Genomic DNA, 25,077 nt, shown 5'->3' with positions numbered 1-25,077 from the left:
AACATTCATCCCACCCTTCTTGGGAACCACCTGTACAGGACTTACCCATTTAGAGTCAGAAATAGGATAGATAATACCTGCATCAAGTAATTTCATAACCTCTTTCTTGACTACCTCTTGCATATTAGGATTCAACCTCCTCTAGGGTTGAATGCAGGGCTTGTAGTTGTCCTCTAGGTGTATCCTGTGCATACAAAAATCTGGGTTTATACCCTTAAGATCATCAATACTGTACCCTATTGCCCTTTTGTGGGTTCTAAGAACCTCTAGAAGTTGGGAAGTTTGTGGGTCATCAAGTGCAGTACTAATGATCACAGGGTGCATTTCCTGCTCATCTAGAAAAACATATTTTAAATGAGAAGGGAGAGGTTTTAGTTCAGGTTTCTTTACCTCTACAGGTTTTGATTCCTGAACTAATTTTACTACCTTCTTATTCTCGTTATCATCAAGTTCTCCTATGGCAAGAGCTTTTTCAATAATATCCACCTCTTTACTCCAGATACTCGCATCACCTGTAGACAAATTTCCACAAAGTATTTCTTCCAAGGGATCCCTTGCAAGAATCTGTGTCAAGCTATCATCACAAATATCATCCATTATATCGATAACATCAATCAAACAACAATTTTCCTCAAGCATAGGACCTTTCAAAACCTTCCCTAAATTAAAAGTAATATTATCATCACCAACATATAGGGTTAGTTTTCCATTTTTAACATCAATAATGGCTCCTACAGTATGGAGAAAAGGCCTACCTAATATAATGGGAATTTGTGTATCCTCAGCCATGTCTAAAACAACAAAATCAACAGGGATGAAAAATTTACCAACTCTAACAAGGACGTCCTCTAAAATACCTAGGGGATATTTAACAGAACGATCTGCCATTTGCAAAGTAATATTAGTAATTTTTAATTCACCCATATTCAATTTAGAACAAATAGACAATAGCATGACACTAACAGAAGCACCTAAATCACATAATGCTTTATCTATGAAGACATTACCAATATGACAAGGGATAGAGAAACTACCAGGATCCTTTAATTTAGGAGGAGTTTTATTTTGTAACAATGCACTACATTCCTCAGTAAAAGCTACAGTTTCTACTTCATTAAAGGCCCTCTTCCTAGTCAAAATATCTTTCATAAATTTAGCATATGCAGGAACCTGTGTAATAAGTTCAGTAAAAGGAACCGTTACCTGTAAATTTTTAACAACCTCCAGAAACTTACCAAACTGCTTATCCAACTTAGTCTTTAGTTGGCGATTAGGGAATGGTAATTTGATAACTGGTGGTGCTTCCCTACTCTTCTCCTGGGGTGCATCCTTCCCTGAGGTTGTACCCTGCAATGAATCATCAGAAATATTAGCATTAGCAATTTTACCCTGGAGCCCTGCAGGGGCATTTGGTACAACAGAATCAGGATTAGCAATATCAATTAAATCAGGTTCATCCTCTTTGGGCATTTGGGGCCCATCGTAGTGTGAACCACTCCTTAGGGTAATTGCATTTGCATGTTCCGTAGGTTGAATTCCCTGCGCTGGTAGGGCTCCCTGCTGGCGAGATTGAAGGGTAGAGGACAATTGGGCAATTTGAGTGTCCATGACTTTATTATGGGCTATAATAGAGTCAATTTGTTGGTCTCTACTCTCCATATGTTTTTGCATACTGGTCAGCATTGCCCTAATTTCTGATAAAGCAGGGTCAGAAGATGTAGTAGGGGCTTGTGATGGGGGTTTCTGGTTAGCATGAGGGTGGTATTTTTTGCTGTGGAGGGGGTGCTGGTTGTGGTTGTTGTGGAGGTGGAGGGTTTTGAACATTGGTGCTACGGTAAGATAGGTAGGGATGGTTCCGGTAGCCAGGATTGTAGGAATTGGAGTATGGGTTATTTTGCTTGTAGGTTTGGAAAGCATTAACTTGCTCCATCGAACTCCTGCAATCTTGCTCAAAATGTCCTACACTTCCACAATTTTCACAAAAAGCATCATTAGCATTATTAGAAACAGCAGAAACATTAGCAACAGAATTAGGAATATTAGTACTAAGGTTATCTAATTTCTGACAAATAGAAGTAAGCTGAGCTTGCATAAGGGTTACTGAATCAACATGATGCTTGCCCTTATTAGCATAACCTCTCGTATTCCCATGTTGGGAATTATGGATCGCCATATCTTCAATAACCTGACCTCCATCATCAACATTAAGATTCATAAATCTACCGCTAGCTGCGGAGTGTAAAATTGTCCTTGATGCATTCCCTAATCCATTGTAAAAAGCTTGAATTAACTGCCACTTTGCCAAGTTATGGTGGGGACACTCCCTCTGCAGATCCTTGAATCTTTCCCAAGCCTCATACAATGCTTCATCTGGTTCCTGGGCAAAATTCTGAATGGCACTTCTCAATAAAGCTGTTTTCTCTGCAGGGTAATATTTATTATAAAAATTCAAAGCAAGTGTCTCCCAGTTAGTAATACCAAGTGCAGCTCTATTCAAACCATTAAACCACAATTTAGCTTTTCCACATAAAGAAAAGGGAAAAAGAATCTCCCTGATTTGGTCCTGCGTTACCCCATTCTGCCTAATAGTATTGCAATATTGACAGAAATCTGCAATGTGAAGATTAGGATCTTCACCCTTAGCTCCACTAAACTGCTTTATTTCTATCATCGTTATAAACTGGGGCTTGATCTCAAACTAGACTCCCTCGAGATCAGGTGTAGGAGAAAGATGTGGAAAATCCGTCAGGGACGGCTGCGAATAATCGTTAAGCTTGCGAGGTGGAGGTGGTGGTGGTGTACCCATCTCTAATTCTGAATCAGAAGAGTGCTCCGAGTCACTAGAGTTAGGTAATGGATTTCTAGGAATATCGTTACTCCCAAAACCTGCCAGGATCTGCCTATAAAGATTCTTCTGTCTATGGAAAGAGCGCTCGATCTCAGGATCGAATGGAATGTAACCTGATCTGGAACACCTAGGCATAAACAAAGAACTAAAAAGACAGATATTAGAACTACCTCAAAGAACTAATGTCCTTTGAGGCAAAAGAAAAATAATCTAGACTACAAAAACAATTAGAAATAAAAATAAAACCGTTTCCCCGGCAACAGCGCCAAATTTTGACAGGCTAAAGTCGTATTACCTAATGTAGGGAATATTTCAAGCATTATGATCCCAAACTTGAACCCCACTGTGATCATACACTAAAGTACGGTGGCGTTCCAAAGGGAAGGAAAAGAGAGCAAAAGAGTCACCAACAAGTTTTAGGAACTTGTAAACCCAAAAGACAATCCAAAACGACCATCAACTCCATAAGGTCTTGAACCAAACAGGGTCCGGGGATGAGGGTACGAATCCAATCTACAAAAGAAAGGACCCTCCCTATAAAATAGGCCTCTACTTTGTTCTGCTCGTATTCATGCGCGCTTTTCGAATAACATACAAACATTATATTAAACCTACCCTGTTTAATCTATGTTGGTTGAATATCAATGCACAAATAAGACTATTATTGGCGATCACTTGAGTTAAAATCACATTAGCCTAAACTGAATTATTAATAATCTTATTAAGCGTGATTTCAAGTACAAATTCCCTTTAACAAGCATAAAAGGTGTGATCAAGCAATAACAATATAAAATAAAATATATCAAGCAATAACAATATAAAATAAAATATATCAAGCAATAACAATATAAAATAAAATATATCAAGCAACATAATAATAAGGCAATAAATAATAATAACGATGATAATAGCATGATAAGGCATAATAAAGCTTAATAATAATAGCAAGATCCTAGGCATGATACTAACAAGATTAATAACAAATCCTAGCATGTCACTAAACAATAAAGATCAAAGCTTTAAACCTAACATGGTACTAACATGCTAACATGATATTAGAAAAGATTAAAGGCACCCTAAACATGATACTAGAAAGCATAAAATAACACCCTAACATGATACTAGGAATTAAATACATCCTAACATGATACTAGGAAGCATAAAACAATAATAAGCATGCTTTCTACATTGCTAATAAAATAGGGAGTAAGCTAATCTACTTACTTTGAAGCCTCGTACCTCTTTCTAATAACAAAATACACAAGTTAGTAAACTTCAATGAAAATAATAAAGAACAATTAAAGAATTAAATTGAAATCAAATTAAATAAAGTTTTGACTAGTTTTGGACCAAACCCTCAGAAATTATCAAACCTTGCACGTTTAGGGCGAAGCCAACTTCGAACTTGGCTAAGAGACTCTAAGTCTTGTGAATGCGGAATTGTGTTTAGTAAAAAGTTGGTTTAGAAAGAGAGAAAAGAAAGAATTAAGCTATATTGCTTAGAGAGAGAATAGAGAGAATTCAGTAAGAATTGATGAGAGTTGATGATCTAAAAACAGAAGTTCGGGACCCTATTTATAATGAAAATAGTCCGGAAAAATACAGAATTTGATAAGGAATAAAACTACACGCTGTCGCCAGGAATCGACTCTGTCGCGAGGCGACAGGGTCTGTCGCGTGGCGACAGACTTGTCGTTTGGCGACAACCTGTATTAGCGCGTTTTCTTCACGCGGAATCCGATCTTTAATCAACTTGATCTACGGAATCCGTACAGAAGATAAAATACGTATTTTTAAGATAGTAATAATAGTAAAATAATGTTTTACTCCAAATAAAAGTCTATTTAAAATAAATAATTATTAAATCTAATAATATTAGAATTAAAAAGAACCTTCTAGAAACTTCTAGAAAATTATAATTAATCCTAATAATTTTAGGAATAATAATTAACATTGGGCCCTCCTCTAGATCATTGGGCCGTATATAAATAATTAACCGGGCCCAGTTTAGTATTTTGGCCATAACTTCCTCAATATTCATCGGAATTGGGCTTATAATATATCGTTGGAAAGGTCTTTTCGTGCCCATCCAACTACACTATTATTGGACCTTAATTATGGAACAAACTAAACTGGTTTGGCTATTTTCAAATAAATAGAGTTATTTTCAAAAACAGAAAGAAGAGAATTTTAATCACTTGACTTTCAACCACTTTCACCTCATTCGATTATGGTTCGACGCGAAAGGCATTCATCACTGGTTTTGGTTTTGGGGAGACACAAATGGGCGTCTCTAGAAGCCCCCACTTTGACTGAGTTTGGAGAAACTTATGTTTCGAAAACGAAAGTCAAAGTAACGATAGGGACGGAGAATGATTCAAAACGTTCCGCGATTCCAAATAATTCTTATAACGCCGATACCTGCAATCCAATCATTACTTAAACAGATAAAAGAGTTAAGAAACGCGTATCTTGCACCGTCGAGCACACGTCTCTGAATGTAACCATTCTGCTGTTTCATTTGTCGTTTATGACAACACCCACAGTGCCTCGTGAACGCCATCATTGAAAATAACCATATGTCGTCATCTTCAATACTCTTGGTGACAATCCTCCACAGTATTTCGGGAACATCGTCGAAAATAACTGTATGTCGTCATCTTCAGGTTGTGGCAGTATGTCGCCACGGCAGTGCATCGCCACTATAGACAATCTCTTCTTTACCTTGAGGGACCATCGAAGGTGACCTTACTTCGCCATCTCCAAGATTTGTGACATTACCTCGCCACAGCTGTATTTCGCCACTAGACAACTCCTCTCTATGTTGGGACATCGTCAAAGATTCATTCTACTTATTGACCCTTAATATATTACTGTTATTATTTTTGTTTATGCCAATGCTTCGGTGCTTTTTGCCTTTGTAAACCATTATTTCGGTGCTTCTATTGAACCATTATTTCGGCGCCTTGTTATGAGCCAATACTTAGGCGCTTTAAGCTAAGTGAGACGATCTTTCATCAAGTCGATCACTTAATGCAACTGCAATCAAGCTGACTAAATCATGTCAATTTTGCTTAAAGGGGCTAACTAGCGTACCAAGGAACCCAAACTGCCAAAATAGGCCCACAATGTCATAACGTGGGGCCACATATTCTGTCGCCGCTCCAGCGCCGGCCAGAGACACCTGTCGCGAGCATTTGCTCCTGTCGCCTCGCGACAGAGTCTGTCGCCTCGCGACAATTCTGTCGTTTGGCGACAGAATCGGGGTTTTAAAACCCGTCTTCTTCTTCTTTCTCATTTCGCTGCTCTGCTCCATATTTTCGCAAAAAACTTCAAAATTCTCATTCTTGCTCATTTCTCAACCAAATTCGCTCAAACTTGTTGCAAATCGAAGCTTTTCTCATCTTTTTTCCCGATCTATGTAAGTTTTGCTCAAACTCTACTCGGTTTTTGATGAATTATGCATTCTTGCTCGCGAATTTTCGAAAATTTCGAAAATGTTCTTGCTTAATTTGCTTCGTTCGTTGAATTTTATGCCTTGAATTTGTTTAATTACGCTTGTACATTACCTTGGGAGTATTTTGAGACTTGTTTGACTCAATTTGGTGAAGAAACGAACGATTCACCATTGTTGGACCTCTTAAGGTCGTGAAGAACAATGTGGGTCGTTCTTTGCATTTTTACTGCTTTTACTTGTACAATTTGTCACAATATTCATCATATGTTTTCAAGAAATTGTTTATTTGGTCGAAAAATGCTTTCATGCTTAGTTGAATTTTTGCTCTGTTTTAGTACTACGTACTCTGTTTTGCGAACATAGTATCATGCGGCCTAGGCAAACCTTAGATATTGTAGAGCCTTAAAATTTATTACTTTTATATACTTTAGCATGGCTAGACGACGTGGTTCTGGTTCTCGGTCGAGAGACACGCGTCGAGAGGACGAGCCCACCAGTGAGGGCGAGGACGTGCCTTCTACTTCCAGGCTGGGTCTCATGCCGGATTGGGACGAGCGCACCCTGTTCCATGCGCCGGTTCATCATTTGTCGGAGCGAGTCCGACGAGGTCTTGCGAGTGGGAGGACCCGTAGCCACGGCTCGGGTAACTCCTCCATCATTTCTCTGTACGAAAACTTCATCAGTCGTGATGAGGGTCTTCGTCGTCTTTGGGAGTCATGTGGGTTGACTCCTCTTCTGCAGGCCACCTAGGCCATGTTTTCATACGATGGGGGTAACCTCGTCGTCCAAGCTTTGGTGGAGTTCTTTTGGGACACCACCAACACCTTCCACTTTCCCTGGGGTGAGATGACGGTCACTCCAGCTGACTTCAGCCTCATCACGAGGCTAGAGTTCCAGTCTATTCCTCTGCCGTTCGACGCCGGTGTTACTGTCTATTCGCCGAAGGTTCAGGAGTTGTTGGGGCCGATCGTTGTTCGGGCCTAGGCTGAGGCTCAGTCGGGACAGCTGAGTTCCCGATGCATTCGTCGCTGCACACTGGCTGCAGCTTTTGAGGATGATGCCACCACCCGAGAGCAGCGGGTGCGCATCTTTGTGTTGATTCTGCTGTCAGGGACGTTTTCCCCTGATTGAGGTAGTAGAGTACTTCTTTACTACCTGTCCGCTGTTCGCGACCTTCACCTGGTCGGGACATATGACTGGGCCAACATGGCCTACGCGGACTTTCTACTGGGCTTGCGGCGTTCTTGTCGTCACAAGGCTTTGTCTGGAGAGGTAGCCCTTTCCAGTTTCTGGAGGGTCGTAGAGGTACATCTCTTTTCTTTTTTGAGGTTTAACTCTAGATTTAGAAGCATAACCTTTACTGACTTTTGCCCTTTCATATAGATCTGGTTCTACGATTACTTCCCTTCTCTTGCGCCTGTGAGGCCTTCTCCTCGCGTGCTCCCCATTGCTGCTAGTTGGGGAGGCCGCAGAGGTCCACCAGAGGTACTACGCCTTCGAGAGATGATCCTCTCGGTAGGTTTCTATAACTCATACTTTTCTTTTATCACCTTTTGGTATTAGTGCCTTATATAGTGATTCTTTCAGGAGCCCATCCCGGTCTATCGACCTTGGGTTACTTTTCCTATCCCTGCGTTGGCGGCGCAGTACACAGCTGAGCGTCGTTACTTTCTGGGGACGTACGACGCGGTGGTCTACCTAGGGGAGAGGGTAGCCATCCAGCATTCCTCAGACGTTTTTGTGGTTCCTGCTCCTCCACCCCGGCATATGTTTCATGATGCCCTGCAGTGGGATCGTGCCAGTGGATCTACTCGGGGTACTCCTTGGAGGTCCTACGTTCTCCTCGAGCAGAGCTATGAGGAGGACCTGCTACCGTTGCTAGCGTCGGCTCCTGTCCTTTCAGAGGAGGCAGCAATATGCTTTTATTCGTTTGGTTTATCTTTCTTTAGGTAGCCCCCAAGTATTTTTCTAACCTTTTGTTCTTACCAGGCCGGTCCTAGGGAGTTCATTCCCCCGAGGATGTCCATACGCTACCAGGGCATGTATGGGCCGATAGAGGAGCTCATTCCACCAGCTCCAGAGGGGGAGCAGTTTGTGGAGCGGTCTATCCCTCGTCACCAGACTCGAGTAAGTAACTTCTCATATCTTATCTTTATATTTGCTTCGTAATTGTTACTGACTTGGTTACTTTGGCAGTTTTCTCGCGAGGTGGTGACAGCTATGGCTAGGTGCATAGACGCCTTTCGTAGCCAGCTCGTGAGGTTGCGGAACCGTGCTACCTGTCGTAGCAACGATGCTGAGGAGGTAATATTCTTTACATTTAGCATCTTTGTCTTGTTTTTTCATTCGTATTTGCTAACTTTTTTGTAGGGGCAGCCTATTCCTTGTCCACGTACTCGGTCGAGACCCGAGCCTAGGAGAGAGACTACCAGGTCCGACTCGAGGTGTCGCCGGACTACTTCCGGTGGTCGGGGTGGTCGTTCTGAGGCCGCCGCTGTAGAGGACTCGGCGTCATCGCCTGAGGATGCTCCGACTGGGCCGACCATTCGAGGTGGGATGGGTGGTGGGACGTACGAGTTTGGCTCGTCGTCGCAGCAGCCTTTGCAGCCCCAACCTCTTTCTGTCGGATACCAGGGTGAGGTTAGGTGGCCTGGCCCTGAGTTGCAGTTTGCGCCGCCTGGTGGCTCAGGGGGCGGTGATGGACATACTCCACGGAGTAGGACTTTCTTTGATACATTTGGTGTCCCTCACGACTTGCGACCTCCGGCACCGTAGTTGTACCTGTATTTTATTTATTTTGACTTTTGTAGGACTTTGTTTATTTTATTTACATGACTTATGTATTAGACACTCTGTATATATATGCACTTATTATTTATTAAACATTTTATCTCTTGTTTTTATTTATTATTTTTTATTGTGCATGTGAGTGTGTGAAAAAGTGTAATTTTTGCGCAAAATTTTCCGTCATTTTTAATATTAGTGGAGGGTACCGACTCTCTCCCCCAAAAAAGAAAAAATGAAAAAATGAAGGAACAAAAGTATGATTTATTAAGCTAAAGTAAAAAATAAAGATAAAAATAATAGTAATAATAATAATAATGATAATAATAATAATAATAATAATAATAATAATAATAATAATAAAGGGGAAAATAATAAGTCAAGTCAAAGTCGAATTCGAGCAAGTAAAAACACGGTTTCCAACGCGTAACAGCTGTCGCTGCTAAGAACATACTAGCGCCACGTAATTAAACTTGTCTCCATGCGACAGGGTCTGTCGCGTGGCGACAGAGTCACTTTTCCTATTTCTCACAGGAGTTGAATTCTGCCGTGAAAAAAGCTTATAAATAGCCCCCGAATCCTTCGTTTTCTACATAATTTAACCAGTTTATTAATTAATTAGTAATCATGCCTTTAGCTAAAAGAACCTTTTGTGGATACATGAATGAGTGGTGTCGTCTTTTAACTTCTAAAGAGAAAAAAGCATTAGATGCTTTCCGTATGGGGGGTATGTATGGAATAAAGGGGGTGAGTCTTGACATGGATTTTATTTACTCTGCTATAGACTATTGGGATATTAATACTCACTGTTTTAGATTTTTCCATGATGAAATATGCCCTTTACCGGAAGAATTTGGAGCCATTATAGGCTATTATTCCACAGATCTTGCGGTAATGCCTAGAGTAAGTGAATATTATTATAAAGATTTCGAATGCTTCTTTGATCTAAGGGGTATGGCCTTAAAAAATATAGTGCATGGCAATGTAGTTGATTTGACAGAATTTGCACATTATTATTATGACAATCCTAACCCTGATTTTCGTGTCCATAAGAGAAGAGCTTTCCTCTTTTGCATGTTTAGCCAACTTCTTTTAATTAGTGGTAAGGATAATGAAGGCCAAGCAATAATCATATCTGTTATAGAACAAGTTGAATCCGGGAGAAACCCAATGCTGCTAATTGTTGGAGAGACCATGCTGTGGTTAGATGCATTGAGAAAGAATCCAAAAGCACCTTTTCGAGGTTCTCCAATTTTATTACAGGTATAAAGTAATACTATTCTTAATTACAAAGAACTAAAAATATTTTTACACTGTAATACTAATCAAATGTATATTTTGCAGATATGGCTCATGGAGAGGTTAAAATTTATTAATCCTCCTGATGATATACACAAATACACTCCCAATTGCATAGTCCGGCGAAAGAAACGATTCTTGAAGATAGGTCGCCGTGAATGGAGCAAGGTGTTTGCTGCTGGTGATTTTACCATAAACTGGGTCATCCCTTGGTGGAGGATTGAGAAGATGGTTGGTTGTAATAGCCAAGCATACTGTCGTCTCCCGAGCTTATCAAAGTTGACCTTTTATTTTCCTTGTAGAGTTAAGAGACAATATGGTCTTGCACAAACCATCCCTACAGGAGATCTCCGCCGACCTTATGAGTTTCCTGTGTCACAAGAAGTTGAGCGCTTTGACAAATATTGGAGTGGTAGGCCCTTATGGGAGGTGATTTCCCACAGGGATCCACCTTGTTTGTCAAACAATGTGAAACAATGGCTTGATGGAAAATCTCAGAAATCCCAAGTCAAAGTTGAGAAGACCGATGTGAAGAATCGTCTAGGTGACAAAAAGGTCCCTGCTAAGGAACGCCTAGGGGAAAGGAGCGAATTCAAAACTCCTATTATGCCAAAGAAGAAAAGTTTTAAGAAAGACAAAGGAAAAAGGAAGGTTGACTCTACGGAAAAGAAAGCTTGGGTAGAGAAGAAACATGGGGTTTTAGCGGAAGGGGAAACTATCTATACTAAAATAGAGTGTAGATCTTCTAATGGATGTCTCCTAGCAAAGGTTATGGATCAAGAGGAAGAGAATGCGGACAAAATTGGAAAAGAATTAAGAAAGAGAAAAAAGATTAGAGCATTACTTTTCCTTTGATTTATTAGACAATATTAGTTTGTTTTAGTTAATTTTTAAGCTTTTATTTCATCAATAATGTAATTTCTTTATTAATTAATAAAATTTCAGCTTTTATTTAAATTAACTTTACAATTAAAGCAATGAAAACAATTACAACATTTATTTTTCGGAGAATTAATTCGAGTACGGAAGTCGAATAAATTTCCAGAATACACAAAATTTTCCCAAACACTCGCAGAAACTTGGCGCTGTTATCCGATTCATTGTCGCTGTTGAATTGGCTATGTCGCCTGGCGACAAAACTGTCGTCTGGCGACAAAGGCTATCTTCTGGCGCCAGTCTTGAAATTTTGCAGACATGTATCTTTTATCTCTGGGATACAGAATTTTGAAAAATTAAAGTGGCCGCACCCTGTCGGGGTTGCCTACGTATCCTTTGTTTTAAGGAATCAGGCCAAACGTAGCTCTCTTGAGTGTTTTACTCAAGTACTTATGGGTAGTATTTCTTAAGTTGGTCAAGATTTGTCATGTTTGAAAATTCGTTACCATCCATGTCAGTTAACTTAGCCGCGCCTCCTGACAGGATTGTTTTGACAATGTATGGTCCGGACCAATTAGGCCTAAATTTGCCTCTTGGGTCCAAAACATTTTTTCTTAATGCTTTTAATACCAAGTCCCCAACCTTGATATTTCTAGTCTTGACCTTCTTATTGAAATGTCTAGCCATGCGGGTTTGATAGCATTGGGTGTGATGTAGAGCCTCTAGTCGTTTTTCATCGAGTAGAATTAACTCTTCATACCGTGCTCTAGTCCATTCGATTTCATCAAGTTTACTTTCTAACGCAATGCGTAGAGAAGGTATTTCTAACTCTACATGTTGTACGGCATCCATTCCATATACTAGGTTGAATGGCGTATTTCCTGTTGATGTTCGGATTGACGTGCGATAACCCCACAGTGCGAAGTGAAGTTTGTCAGGCCAATCTTTATAATTTTCAGTCATTTTTTCAATAATTGTCTTTAAATTTTTATTAGCGGCCTCAACTGCTCCATTTGCTTGAGGTCTATAAGGGGAAGAATGATGATGTTGAATACCATACTTTTGTAGCAATTCTTCACATTCGGCTTGAAAGTGAGTTCCATTGTCACTTATCATTTCATGTGGGACTCCATATCGACAAATTATGTTTCTTTCGATAAAGAGTGCTACATGTTTGGTGGTGAGTTTAGCATATGATTGTGCTTCTACCCACTTCGTGAAGTAATCTATTGCGACTAAGATGTATTCATGACCTCCTGTTCCGGGAGGTGTTATTTTTCCAATTATGTCTATTCCCCATGTAGAGAAAGGCCATGGTGAAGTGTATGTGTAGAGGAGAGATGGTGGGACATGTTGCAAATTTGTATAAATTTGGCATTTGGGACATCTTTTTACATATTGATGACAATCCTTATTCATGGTAGTCCAATAATACCCTTCTCGCATTATCTTTTGGACTAGCATTTTGCCATTAACATGTGTTCCACATATCCCTTCGTGGACTACTCTCATAGCTCTTTGAGCATCCTTTTTGCCTACACTTAATAAAGCTCGACCTTTAGGTACCCTTTTGTGTAATTCATTTCCTATGAGTACAAACTGGGAAGCTAAAAGTCTTAGTGCTCTTTTTTCTCTTTTGTCAGCATGAGGAGGATATTCTCCTTTGGTGACATAATTTAGTATGTCTATAAACCATAGTTCTTCTTCACGTTCTTCTTCTTGAATCACTTCATCGTCCTCTATAGCTTGAATGTATGCTGGTTTATGCCTTTTTTCTATGGTTAAAGGCATTTGCTCAATTTCCTTAGGAATCCTAACCATTGAGGCTAGTCTTGCCAAGGCATCGGCAAATTGGTTTTTCTCTCTAGGTAGATAAGTGTATTCCACCTTTTCCAACTGATCAGTGAGGGTTTCCAAATATGTTTGATAGGGGGCTAAGCTTTCACTCCTAACTTTCCATCTTTTTGAGATTTGATTAATGATTAATGAAGAATCTCCAAATATCCGAAGTTTCTTTACTCCTAAGGCTAAAGCCGTTTTGAGGCCTACCACACATGCTTCATATTCGGCCGCGTTGTTGGTGATGTCGAAATCTAACTTAATGGATATAGGAACATGCTCTTCTTTAGGCGATACTAGTAAGACTCCTACGCCGCATCCTTTTTGGTTTGAGGCTCCATCAAAATATAGAGTCCATGTATCATCCGCTGTCATCATTAAACTTTCATTTGGGAATTCATTCTCTTCGAAGGGTGTCGAATCTTCTATTGGGAAATCTGCCAGAAAATCCGAGACCACTGACCCTTTGATTGCCTTTTGAGGCATGAACCTTATATCAAATTGGGCCAAATTCACTATCCACCTTGAGATACGCCCGTTAAGTGTAGATCTTTCGAATAGGTATTTAAGAGGATCCATTCGTGAGACTACGTAAACGGTATGTACAAGCATGTAATGTCTTAACTTAGTTGTGGCCCACACCAATGCGAGGCACAACTTTTCCAATGGTGTATAGCGTGTTTCATACTCGAGCATTTTCTTACTTAGGTAGTAAATAGCATTTTCTTTATTTTCTACCTCTTGTGCAAGCATGGCTCCCATTGTTTCTTTTGTGACGGTCAGGTATAACCTTAGGGGTATTCCAGGGAGTGCTGGAGCTAATACGGGAGGATTCGAGAGATAGGCTTTGATCTTTTCAAAGGCTTTTTGGCACTCATCGTCCCATATAATTGGTACATTCTTCTTAAGCTTCTTGAATATTGGTTCACATATTGTGGTTATCTTGGATATGAACCTACTTATGTATTGCAACCGGCCAATGAATCCTCGAATTTGCTTTTCGGTTTTGGGCGGTGGCATGGACATGATTGCTTTGATTTTGGTAGGGTCTATCTCTATTCCTCTAGAGCTGATGACATATCCCAAGAGTTTCCCTGAGGTAACTCCGAAAGCACATTTGGAGGGGTTTAATCTCATGTTATATTTTCTTAGCCTTTCAAAGAGCTTTTTTAAGGCTATTGGGTGTCCTGGGCGGTCTTTGGATTTTACAAGCATGTCATCCACATAAACCTCCATTTCTTTATGCATCATGTCGTGGAGTAGGGCAGTCGCTGCTCGTTGGTAAGTAGCACCCGCGTTTTTCAACCCGAATGGCATTACCGTGTAGCAGTAAGTACCCCAAGGTGTTATGAATGTTGTCTTTTCCATGTCTTCTTCAGCCATAAGGATTTGATTGTATCCTGCGTACCCATCCATAAACGAGAGAAGCGCATGATTTGCTGTATTATCTACCAAAATATCGATGTGTGGTAAAGGGAAGTCGTCCTTTGGACTTGCCTTATTTAGATCTCGATAGTCGACACACATTCGAACTCTACCATCTTTTTTCGGAACCGGGACGACATTGGCGACCCATTCGGGGTATTTAGATACCCTAATAAAACCTGCAGTTATTTGTTTTTGCACTTCTTCTTTTATTTTAAGAGCTATGTCGGGTTTCATTCGACGTAACTTTTGTTTTACAGGTTTCATTCCTGGAATTAATGGTATTGTGTGTTGAGCTATCTCTCTATTAATGCCTGGCATATCTTCGTGTGACCAAGCGAATACATCAATAAATTCTTTAAGTAGATTAATTAAATCGGTTCTTTCATCTTTACTTAGCGTTTGTCCGATTTTAACTTCTCTTTTAATGGTTGGATCTTTTGAGATATCAACCGTTTCTGTATCCTCAATTATTGGTGTCTTGTTTTCAAGTGTTTCCATTGCTTTAATTATTTCTTTGTCATTTTCATCATTAGTTAAGCAATGCTCGTCATCTTTAGATAAGGAAAAACAAGAGGAATACGGGGAAGAAGACATATTATTGAATTCGGAAATCATTACATCAAATAAAGAGATGTCCGTTGGGACTTGATTGCTAACTATCCTAGGAGTAGAAATAGAAGATGAGGGTGCTACAACTAAAGGTTTGGGAGACTCGATAGAGGAAGACTCTGACTCAGACGATTCTTCGAACATTGGCCCTTGTCCTGTAGTTACTGAAATCTTCCTTCCATTTGTAGTGGTTATCTTCACCGTTTTGCGCCATCCACGCTCTTGATCTTCTATTGGAGTGATAAATTTCGAGGGATCAAAGCTTTCACTTTGGAGGACCGTTTGAATGAGCGAGGAATCATCTTCCGCGTCTCTTGGATCATTCTTTTCTCTTCCAAAGAGGAGTCCCATGACATTAAAGTCAAAGCAAGGGGGCGCTTTCTCCTTATAAATTGGAGCTGGGATCTCGTCTAGGAAGTAACAATCCAAAAAGATCTCGAACCCAGGTTGTCTTATGCCATTTACAACGAAAGGTTCAGGAAATTCATGACAAGGATAATCCTCTCCCTCTCTTATAAATTGTCCATTTAAAGTGAGAGGATATTGATCCATGGGTATTTCCCTCTTTTGTGCACGAGCATTCCTCCGTGCTCTTGATTTTTCTTGGGCCCGCTTAAGGTCTTCACGAGTTGGTTCAAAACCAAGTCCGAAAGTATCCAATTTAGGGAGGCCAGGTAATCCCATATGTTTAGCTATTCCTTTCTTCTTTCCTAGAGTCATTCCAGGAAAGTGTCCTTGTTTTCTTAGAATAGCATTAGTTACCATGTTTGAGTGGAGGTCGTAATGAAGAGGGGTCCTTTCATCTTCCTCTATTAAGGAGACCTCTTCGCTAAAGCCCCACAAATCTTCATCATTTTCATCGTGCTCTACATTGATTAGTGGATTTTCCACCGTTTTGATTCTCATGGATGAAGCATCGATGGTGATTGGAATTCCTCCAACTATGGCTTTTACTTGTTGATGAAGAGATGAAGGGACGGCCTTTAGATCATGAAGCCAAGGGCGTCCCAATAGCAAGTTAAAAGATGCCTTAATATCCACTACTTGGAATGTGGTGGCATGTTCAATTGCACCCGCCGTTATGTTCATGGTGATTGTTCCTAGTGCTTGACGGCGTGAGTTATCATAAGCTCTTATCCCTTGAGTTGATGGGGATAAATCCTCATCTCTTATTCCTAACATTCTTGCGGTTCTGAGCGGGCAAACATTAATTGCTGAACCATTATCCACAAGAGTCATAGGAACATTCATCCTTTTGCATATTACTGTGAGGTTTAGAGCTTTGTTGTGTTTGTCACCTTCCGGTGGTAAATCCTTATCCGAAAAGGTGACCAAGTTGATTGGACTTGGAAGATCACTCGTGAGGAAGTTAGCAAGTCCCTCAGGAGTGGTGTCCAAATCTATGCCTACTTTAGCCAAGGCATCCATGACTGCAACTCTATGCTCTCGGGATGTGGCTAAGTGCTTTCATACGTTCATTTCAACCTTAGTCTTTTTTAGTTGTTTGACAACATCGTTGTCTTCTATGATAGGTATGGGAATTTGCTGGATAGTAGGCGTAGGTTGTGTTAAAATGGGAGGTTGTATTCTCCCGGACCTGGTGAGGACATCTATGGGCGAATCTTCCTCGTCCCAAATGTCACTTACTGGGTATATTGTTGATAGAGGAGTTTCTTCAATATCTTTAAGGTAAACATCCTCATCATCACTGTCCCACACTCCATTGATTGTAGCATCTTGTCGAAGTTGAACCAGTTTCTTTTCATCAATCAAACGTTGAACCAAATCTTTGAACTTGATGCAGTTCTCTATTGTATGTCCTCCTGATTGATGGTATGAACAATAGTATTTGTCCACCCTTTTTAGTGACTCAAATGGTCTCGGTTCGAGAGGTTGAATTTTACCATTCTCGGAGAGCATTTTGAACATATTAGCGTATGACGTCCCAATTGGAGTATAACATTTATTATTTTTCCTGGGAGTGTCGATCACTTGGAGAGAAAAAGGTTTCTTTTCCTTGGGTGGAGGTCTATTCTTGAGTAACTCATTTTTCTCTCTTAAGGCCTCATAAGTTTGGGATAACAACTTGTACATGTCTGACAATATTAATGTCAACGCATAAACCTCTTGCTTAGTTGCAGGTTCTTGGTCATGAGATTCGAGAGCATCTTCGAAGATTTCTTCTTCAATGGTCTCGATAGGCTCTATGAGGCTAGATGGATCCACTTGATTGTCTTCATCAGAAATAGCCAAGGAATCCGACAGCGGTGCGGTGTTGATGCTTGGCTTCTTGCTTGCAGGGGGCAATGGAAGCTTGTTACTATCGATCAAGTCTTGAATGGCTTCCTTTAGCCTCCAACAATTTTCCGTAAGATGGCCCCTGCCTTGGTGATATTTACAATGTGCATTTGGGTTCCAGCTAGCCGTTCTCCTTTCGACAGGTGGGTCCCCAAATGGTCCAATGGGAGTTAAAAGACCTTTTGCGTGTAAGCGGTCAAATGCGGTGTCATAACTCATACCAATAGGAGTATAGTTCTTCCTAAATGGTTTCTTTTGTCCTTGATTGTTATTCATTGCTAGAACTTCATTTAGATTAAAGGTGCTAACATTGTTTGCGTGGGTGGATTTAGATGAAGAAGGATTGTCGTTCTTCTTATTTTTCCAGCCACTATTTGAGTTATTATTAGCAGCTTTTTGTTTAGCGAGGTCATCTTCAATATTAATACCAATATCATAGACGGCCTTAAAGGTATTTAAATTGCTTTGGTACCTAAGGTGTTTAGAATATTTTTCTTGGAGGTTCTTAAAGAACATCCTGACAGATTCTTTCTCACTAGGTACTTCAACCATTTTTGCAGTAGTTTCCCTCCATTTATTAAAGAAGGAAGTGAAACCTTCATTTTCATTTTGCTTTAGAATTTCTAGCTCTCTATGATCAGTTTCAATTTGTATATTGCATTTATACCTTTCAATGAAAGCACTTACAATAGATTCCCAACTAGAGGTCTTTTCTTTATCAAGTGAAAAGTACCATTGTTGACATACAGCTTCTAAAGACAAAGAAAATACAGAGTGGAATGCTTTTTTATCTATTCCCTTAATGTTCATTATAGTTTCAAAAGCTCTTAAATGAAAATAAGGGTTATCCATAGCCTTAAATTTAGGGATGTCATTGGGATTGAACTTCTGTGGGAGAAGGTCTTTATCCACCGAGACCCCTTGTGAGCTAATCCCTTGGAATCTAAAATCGTTGGACAGCTTGCCCAAGCTTTCCTGGATTAGGTCCATTTGTTTCTGTCTTGCAGGGTCACTTATTTGCAGAGATAAGTTTTGTAATGTCTCAGCCAAGTTGGCTACCTGTCCCTTGACCTCATTAAGTTCTTCTTGACTAGCCATTGCCTTCTTAGCTTTCCTTTTTCTACTAACCGGTTTGTCAAAAAGTAAGATTTGCACAAACGTATTGTCCTTGATCAAACGCCCTTCCTTTCTTGTCCACGCGCTGTAAGTTAAACCATATTTGTTTTAATACTCGAGTCTAATTAACTTGACTTGATTTTATGGTTTAAAAATTAAAAAAGACAAGGCAAAAATGGGGTATATATATTTTAAGGGAAAATTTAATGAAGTTTTAAAATTGGAGGATTAATATCCGACTTACCCCCCTAAAAAAAATGACGGAAAACACGCATACAAGACTCTCTAGACATGGTCATAATGTGACAAACATGTTATGTGTGTGCTTTATGAATGTGTGTGAGTGACATGCTTTGACTCTTAGTGTATGACCATTGGACTTTAAGTGCCTAGACTCAATTAAAGACTTAAACGCGGTTTGAACCATTAATAAATTGATAAACTGATTAGTAGACTGTTAATTAGACTCGTCGTGATGTCTCGAGCTAGAAAACTGGACTGTCGCCACTGTTTAAAGCCTGTCGCCATACGACAAAATTGTCGCCAGGCGACAGACACTAAACTGCAGCGCCATAGTCCAAATTTCTGTGCCATTGCTGGAACATCGATCTGGACTGTTTCCAGTAATTTGCTCTAAGTGGACATGCCTAAAGTCGTACTAAGTCAAATTGATTAATTTATTAGCCTTTAATTAATTCAAAATTAATTAATTAGACAAAGTCCTTTTAGTCATTAGTCAATTTATTTAGTCTTAATCACAAGTCAAACAAACGGTTAACACATATATAATATGCACAAGCAAGGATGCACAAGTAGTTCACATAGTCACAATATGATGCAATGAGTTTGCAACCTAACCATGGCTCTAGTTTTCTAAAGTTCAAGGATATGGGTTAAGTCAAAAAGGTCCATGGTTATGAATCCGTATGCATTGCACACAAGCCTACCGTGAGGGTTGGAGCGAATGGACGGGACCCCGCGAGTTCGTGATGAAATCGAACTCGACTCCATGGTTTGGTGGATTCACAAACTTTGCACGTACCCAAATTTGAACTTTGCACATGATAGTGGATTATTCCATTGGGCAGGTGAAGCAGGAACCCCCAGAGGGTTATATCCATATGTAGAACACATATGGGTTCAGAAAAGTGAGAAAAGGACTCAATCAATAAGTAAAATCGAGCCAACAATGCTAGAAATGGTCAAAGCAAGAAGGCAGACCCCTGGCTCGGTATTGGAAGAACTTGGCGCCAGACTACAGGGACTGTTGCCGCAAAAAAGCCTCAGTCGCCAAGCCACAGAACTGTCTCCAGGCGAAAGAAACTTTTTACGGGCGACAAGCCCTGTTTTCTAGACGCTAGTTCCTACATGCCTTGGCAAGTTTCTGTGTTCTTACAATTTTCCAGATTTCGCATCATCTTTTCGATTCTAGTCATGAAAGATATTTCTCAAATTTCCTACGTGTAAAATTCCTAGGTATTGACTCATGGGGCTCTCCCATGAGAACCTTTTAATGCATATGACAATAATGTTAATCAAATCACGCACATGAAATACTTTGAATTTTTCGAGTCTCATCCGCTCATTCTAAATAATTGCCAAAATAAATTTCAGGAATATAAATAGAAATCCTCCCCAGTTGAGTCGCCAAAAACTGTAGGGAATATTTCAAGCATTATGATCCCAAACTTGAACCCCACTGTGATCATACACTAAAGTACGGTGGCGTTCCAAAGGGAAGGAAAAGAGAGCAAAAGAGTCGCCAACAAGTTTTAGGAACTTGTAAACCCAAAAGACAATCCAAAAGGACCATCAACTCCATAAGGTCTTGAACCAAACAGGGTCCGGGGATGAGGGTACGAATCCAATCTACAAAAGAAAGGACCCGCCCTATAAAATAGGCCTCTACTTTGTTCTGCTCGTATTCATGCGCGCTTTTCGAATAACATACAAACATTATATTAAACCTACCCTGTTTAATCTATGTTGGTTGAATATTAATGCACAAATAAGACTATTATTGGCGATCACTTGAGTTAAAATCACATTAGCCTAAACCGAATTATTAATAATCTTATTAAGCGTGATTTCAAGTACAAATTCCCTTTAACAAGCATAAAAGGTGTGATCAAGCAATAACAATATAAAATAAAATATATCAAGCAACATAATAATAAGGCAATAAATAATAGTAACGATGATAATAGCATGATAAGGCATAATAAAGCTTAATAATAATAGCAAGATCCTAGGCATGATACTAGCAAGATTAATAACAAATCCTAGCATGTCACTAAACAATAAAGATCAAAGCTTTAAACCTAACATGGTACTAACATGCTAACATGATATTAGAAAAGATTAAAGGAACCTTAAATATGATACTAGAAAGCATAAAATAACACCCTAACATGATACTAGGAATTAAATACATCCTAACATGATACCAGGAAGCATAAAACAATAATAAGCATGCTTTCTACATTGCTAATAAAATAGGGAGTAAGCTAATCTACTTACTTTGAAGCCTCGTACCTCTTTCTAATAACAAAATACACAAGTTAGTAAACTTCAATGAAAATAATAAAGAACAATTAAAGAATTAAATTGAAATCAAATTAAATAAAGTTTTGACTAGTTTTGGACCAAACCCTCAGAAATTATCAAACCTTGCACGTTTAGGGCGAAGACAACTTCGAACTTGGCTAAAAGACTCTAAGTCTTGTGAATGCGAAATTGTGTTTAGTAAAAAGTTGGTTTAGAAAGAGAGAAAAGAAAGAATTAAGCTATATTGCTTAGAGAGAGAATAGAGAGAATTCAGTAAGAATTGATGAGAGTTGATGATCTGAAAACAGAAGTTCGGGACCCTATTTATAATGAAAATAGTCCGGAAAAATACAGAATTTGATAAGGAATAAAACTACACGCTGTCGCCAGGAATCGACTCTGTCGCGAGGCGACAGGGTCTGTCGCATGGCGACAGACTTGTCGTTTGGCGACAACCTGTATTAGCGCGTTTTCTTCACGCGGAATCCGATCTTTAATCAACTTGATCTACGGAATCCGTACAGAAGATAAAATACGTATTTTTAAGATAATAATAATAGTAAAATAATGTTTTACTCCAAATAAAAGTCTATTTAAAATAAATAATTATTAAATCAAATAATATTAGAATTAAAAAGAACCTTCTAGAAACTTCTAGAAAATTATAATTAATCCTAATAATTTTAGGAATAATAATTAACATTGGGCCCTCCTCTAGATCATTGGGCCGTATATAAATAATTAACCGGGCCCAATTTAGCATTTTGGCCATAACTTCCTCAATATTCATCGGAATTGGGCTTATAATATATCGTTGGAAAGGTCTTTTCGAGCCCCATCCAACTACACTATTATTGGACCTTAATTATGGACCAAAATAAACTGGTTTGGCTATTTTCAAATAAATAGAGTTATTTTCAAAACAGAAAGAAAAGAATTTTAAATAAAACTAAACCGCAACACTTGACTTTCAACCACTTTCACCTCATTCGATTATGGTTCGACGCGAAAGGCATTCATCACTGGGTTTGGTTTTGGGGAGACACAAATGGGTGTCTACACCTAATCAAAAATAATTACCTAAGTCCACTAGCTTATGCAGATAGGGAAGTAGGGTCGAATCCACAGGAAAACAAGTCTTTCCACTCCTAATCAATTATTATAATCTAAATTATTAAAGTAATTAATTTGTTTGTTATTATAAACTATACTACGAAGATTATGAGTAAGGAGAATAATTAGGGAAGAAATCAATAATAATAAAGCCTAGGGCATAGGTTCACTAATAAACAATATTCTAGGGTAAAACACAATAATTAATCATCAATGCATTAATTAATCAGATCATAAAGGGATTTCTCTACGTATTACAATCACAGAGTTAATTTACCGGTATTAAATCTCATCTCTCGAATCTCGACCTAACCATTTATAAATTAATCTGCCTATTGAAACTAAGCCTAAACATCAATTCTCATCTCTTGAATCTCGAATCAATATTGCTAAACTCATACAATTAAACCTGGCCATATCTAATTGCATAGCATTTAAACAATCAATAGGAAATCAATTAAGCATTAACAATCAATAATCATAAAATTACCCCTTCATATTATTTATTAGATCCCCATAAACCCTAGAAAGAGAACTACTCAGACATGATTAAAGTTAAACAAAACATAATAATTAAACAAGACATAAGTAATTGAATGAATAAAATATTGAGATTAATAAGCGAGAAATCGTACCAAGACGGCGGAATTACAATGGAGTTTTAGGAACAAGAGAAAATAAGTCTAGAGAGAGAAAGTCTAAGTAGAGAGAGAAGGAATTAAAAACTAGAGTAAGAGAGAAGTGAAAAGAAGTATCTAATCTTGCCTAATAAAATTACATTAATACTAAGCAAGAATTATTCGCTAAACAAAACTGAACGGAAATAATTAAATCCCTAAAAGCTACACGCGCCCTGTCGGGCAGTGGCTCGCCCGACCGGGCCCGCCTTTTCTCAAGCCTCCCCTATCTCGCGCCCGGTCGGGCGCGTGCTCCGGGCGCAAGCCTTTTCAGACACTTCCTCGCCCCGCCCGGCCGGGCGCGCCTTCGGGCGGAGCCTTGCTGGTCCGAGCGGAGCTCTTGGGCTTCACGGCTATCTCCTTGGGCCTCCGAACTTGGCCCAATTGCCTTGTATTTCCGAAACTGAGCCCTTAGTCACCGATTTGCTACCTCCAATCGGTCTTGGGCTATCGAAAGCGGTCGCGGTCTTCCAACACTTGTAGATGCTCCTCGAAAACCCGGGAAAATGCTCCAAGTACGCAAATTCCTACAAAACTCAAGCAAAACTACCAAAGCACTGGAAAACACAAATTAGTAATAAAAGTGGCTTGAAGGAGCCAAAAACACTACTAATTACGACCAAGGGATGGGGGTAAATATATATATAAAATGAACACATCAACGTGTCAACTAAAAAGAAACGGAGGTAGTATAAACTTTGGGGGGTATCTAGTGTAAACAGGTTATTTTACCTGCAGCCTGAATGCGATTAATTTTTTTTTTAATAAATTCGTTTAATTTTGTAATTTTACTATGTAAATAACTCTTAATAACAAATTTAATGATTGTTAATTAGCAATTAAAATATTTTTTAAAAAAATTCTTACAAAATATTTTTTATTTGATTCAAATGTTTTGTATTTGTTAGATCTAAATCTCTTTATAAATGTCGTATGACTTATTTATGAATCAATTTTATTTCAAAAAACAAAATAGCAATTAGATATTTAAAAAAAATCTTCAAAAATACAATTAAAAAAATACAGACTCCTCCACCAACCACCACCGGGTTCCGGCGCCGGCTGCGCCAAGATCCCACTCCCAGGTGCCGGCGTCGACTCCCCTCCCCCACACGTCACCCCCTTCCCTCTTCCCCGACGCTAGCTAAACCACCAAACTCTCTCCACCGCAAAACCACCGAACTCCCCCCCCACCCCAAGCAAAACCACCAAACTTCCTCCCCAAAATCCTCCCTCCCCCACTAAACCACCAAAAACCCTGTCCTACCCTTGAAAAACCCTAACCAAACCCCCATTACCCATCGGTGACTGGGGAGGTCCGATTTGGGTTTTTAAAGTTGGAGATGGGTTATTTTTGTGGTTTTGCGGGGGAGGGAGGATTTTGGGGGAAGGGGTTCGGTGGTTCAAGTCAGCGTCGGGCAAGGGGGTGACTCATGGGGGAGGGGGTTGGCGCCGGAGGAGAGGATCTGGGCTCGGTCGGCGCTGAGAGGCAGGGTAGGGTGGGGGTAGCAGCGGTGGCTATGTTGGGTGGGGATGAGTTTTTTGTTTTAATAAAAATAAAATTAATACAATAATAAATAAAACACACTAAATAAATAAATAAATAAACATCAACTTAAATTGTTGAACCAATAAAATGTTGACATGTGTCCCGCATAACATTCTAATCAAGTTACTAATAGGTTAAAACTTGTTTTAGGCGAACACCCCTCAAAGTTTGTATTATTTAAAAATAATTAAAACTTTGACTTGTTTTTGGTGTACAGTTCAAAGTTTGTATTATTTTTTAATTTTGAAATTTAAGTTGAAAATGAAATTTAGAATTATTTTTAGTTGAAAAGTAGATTATCCCCCGTACGATGCATGGTTGTAACAAAAAAAATATTGAGTAGAACTTGTATGTAGTATATACAATGAATCCTTTTAATTTTGTTATAAATTAATTGAATGGAGAATTCTTGAAAGGAATACATTTTGAATATTTCAGGAAATTTTTAGACGTTTGAATATTTTTGTTAAGGAATAGAGGAGAGGACTTGATAGATCTTTAAATCAAAAAGAAAGGAATACAATTGCTATTCAATTTACGTTATTATACTCTGATTTCTAGATTAAAGTTGTTGAAAGATTTTACTTAGCTTGTTTACAAAGTATCTCACACACACACCCCCCCAAAGTATCACAAA

At 39.2% G+C, this 25,077-nt stretch overlaps 1 non-coding gene across 1 annotated transcript; it reads left to right on the top strand.

The window, feature by feature from the left end:
* Window positions 1-2,303: 2,303 nt before the first annotated feature.
* LOC145603289 (small nucleolar RNA R71) lies at window positions 2,304-2,410 on the top strand. Its single transcript, XR_014104806.1, has one exon. It is a non-coding gene; the product is annotated as a small nucleolar RNA R71 (small nucleolar RNA).
* Window positions 2,411-25,077: the final 22,667 nt, after the last annotated feature.

The sequence above is a fragment of the Chenopodium album genome, chromosome 21 (genome assembly GCF_948465745.1).
Source record: "Chenopodium album chromosome 21, dcCheAlbu1.1, whole genome shotgun sequence".
NCBI classification, from domain to species: Eukaryota; Viridiplantae; Streptophyta; class Magnoliopsida; order Caryophyllales; family Amaranthaceae; genus Chenopodium; species Chenopodium album.
Note: the sequence above shows the minus strand (reverse complement) of the source record. Positions and strands in the feature narration are given on the sequence as shown.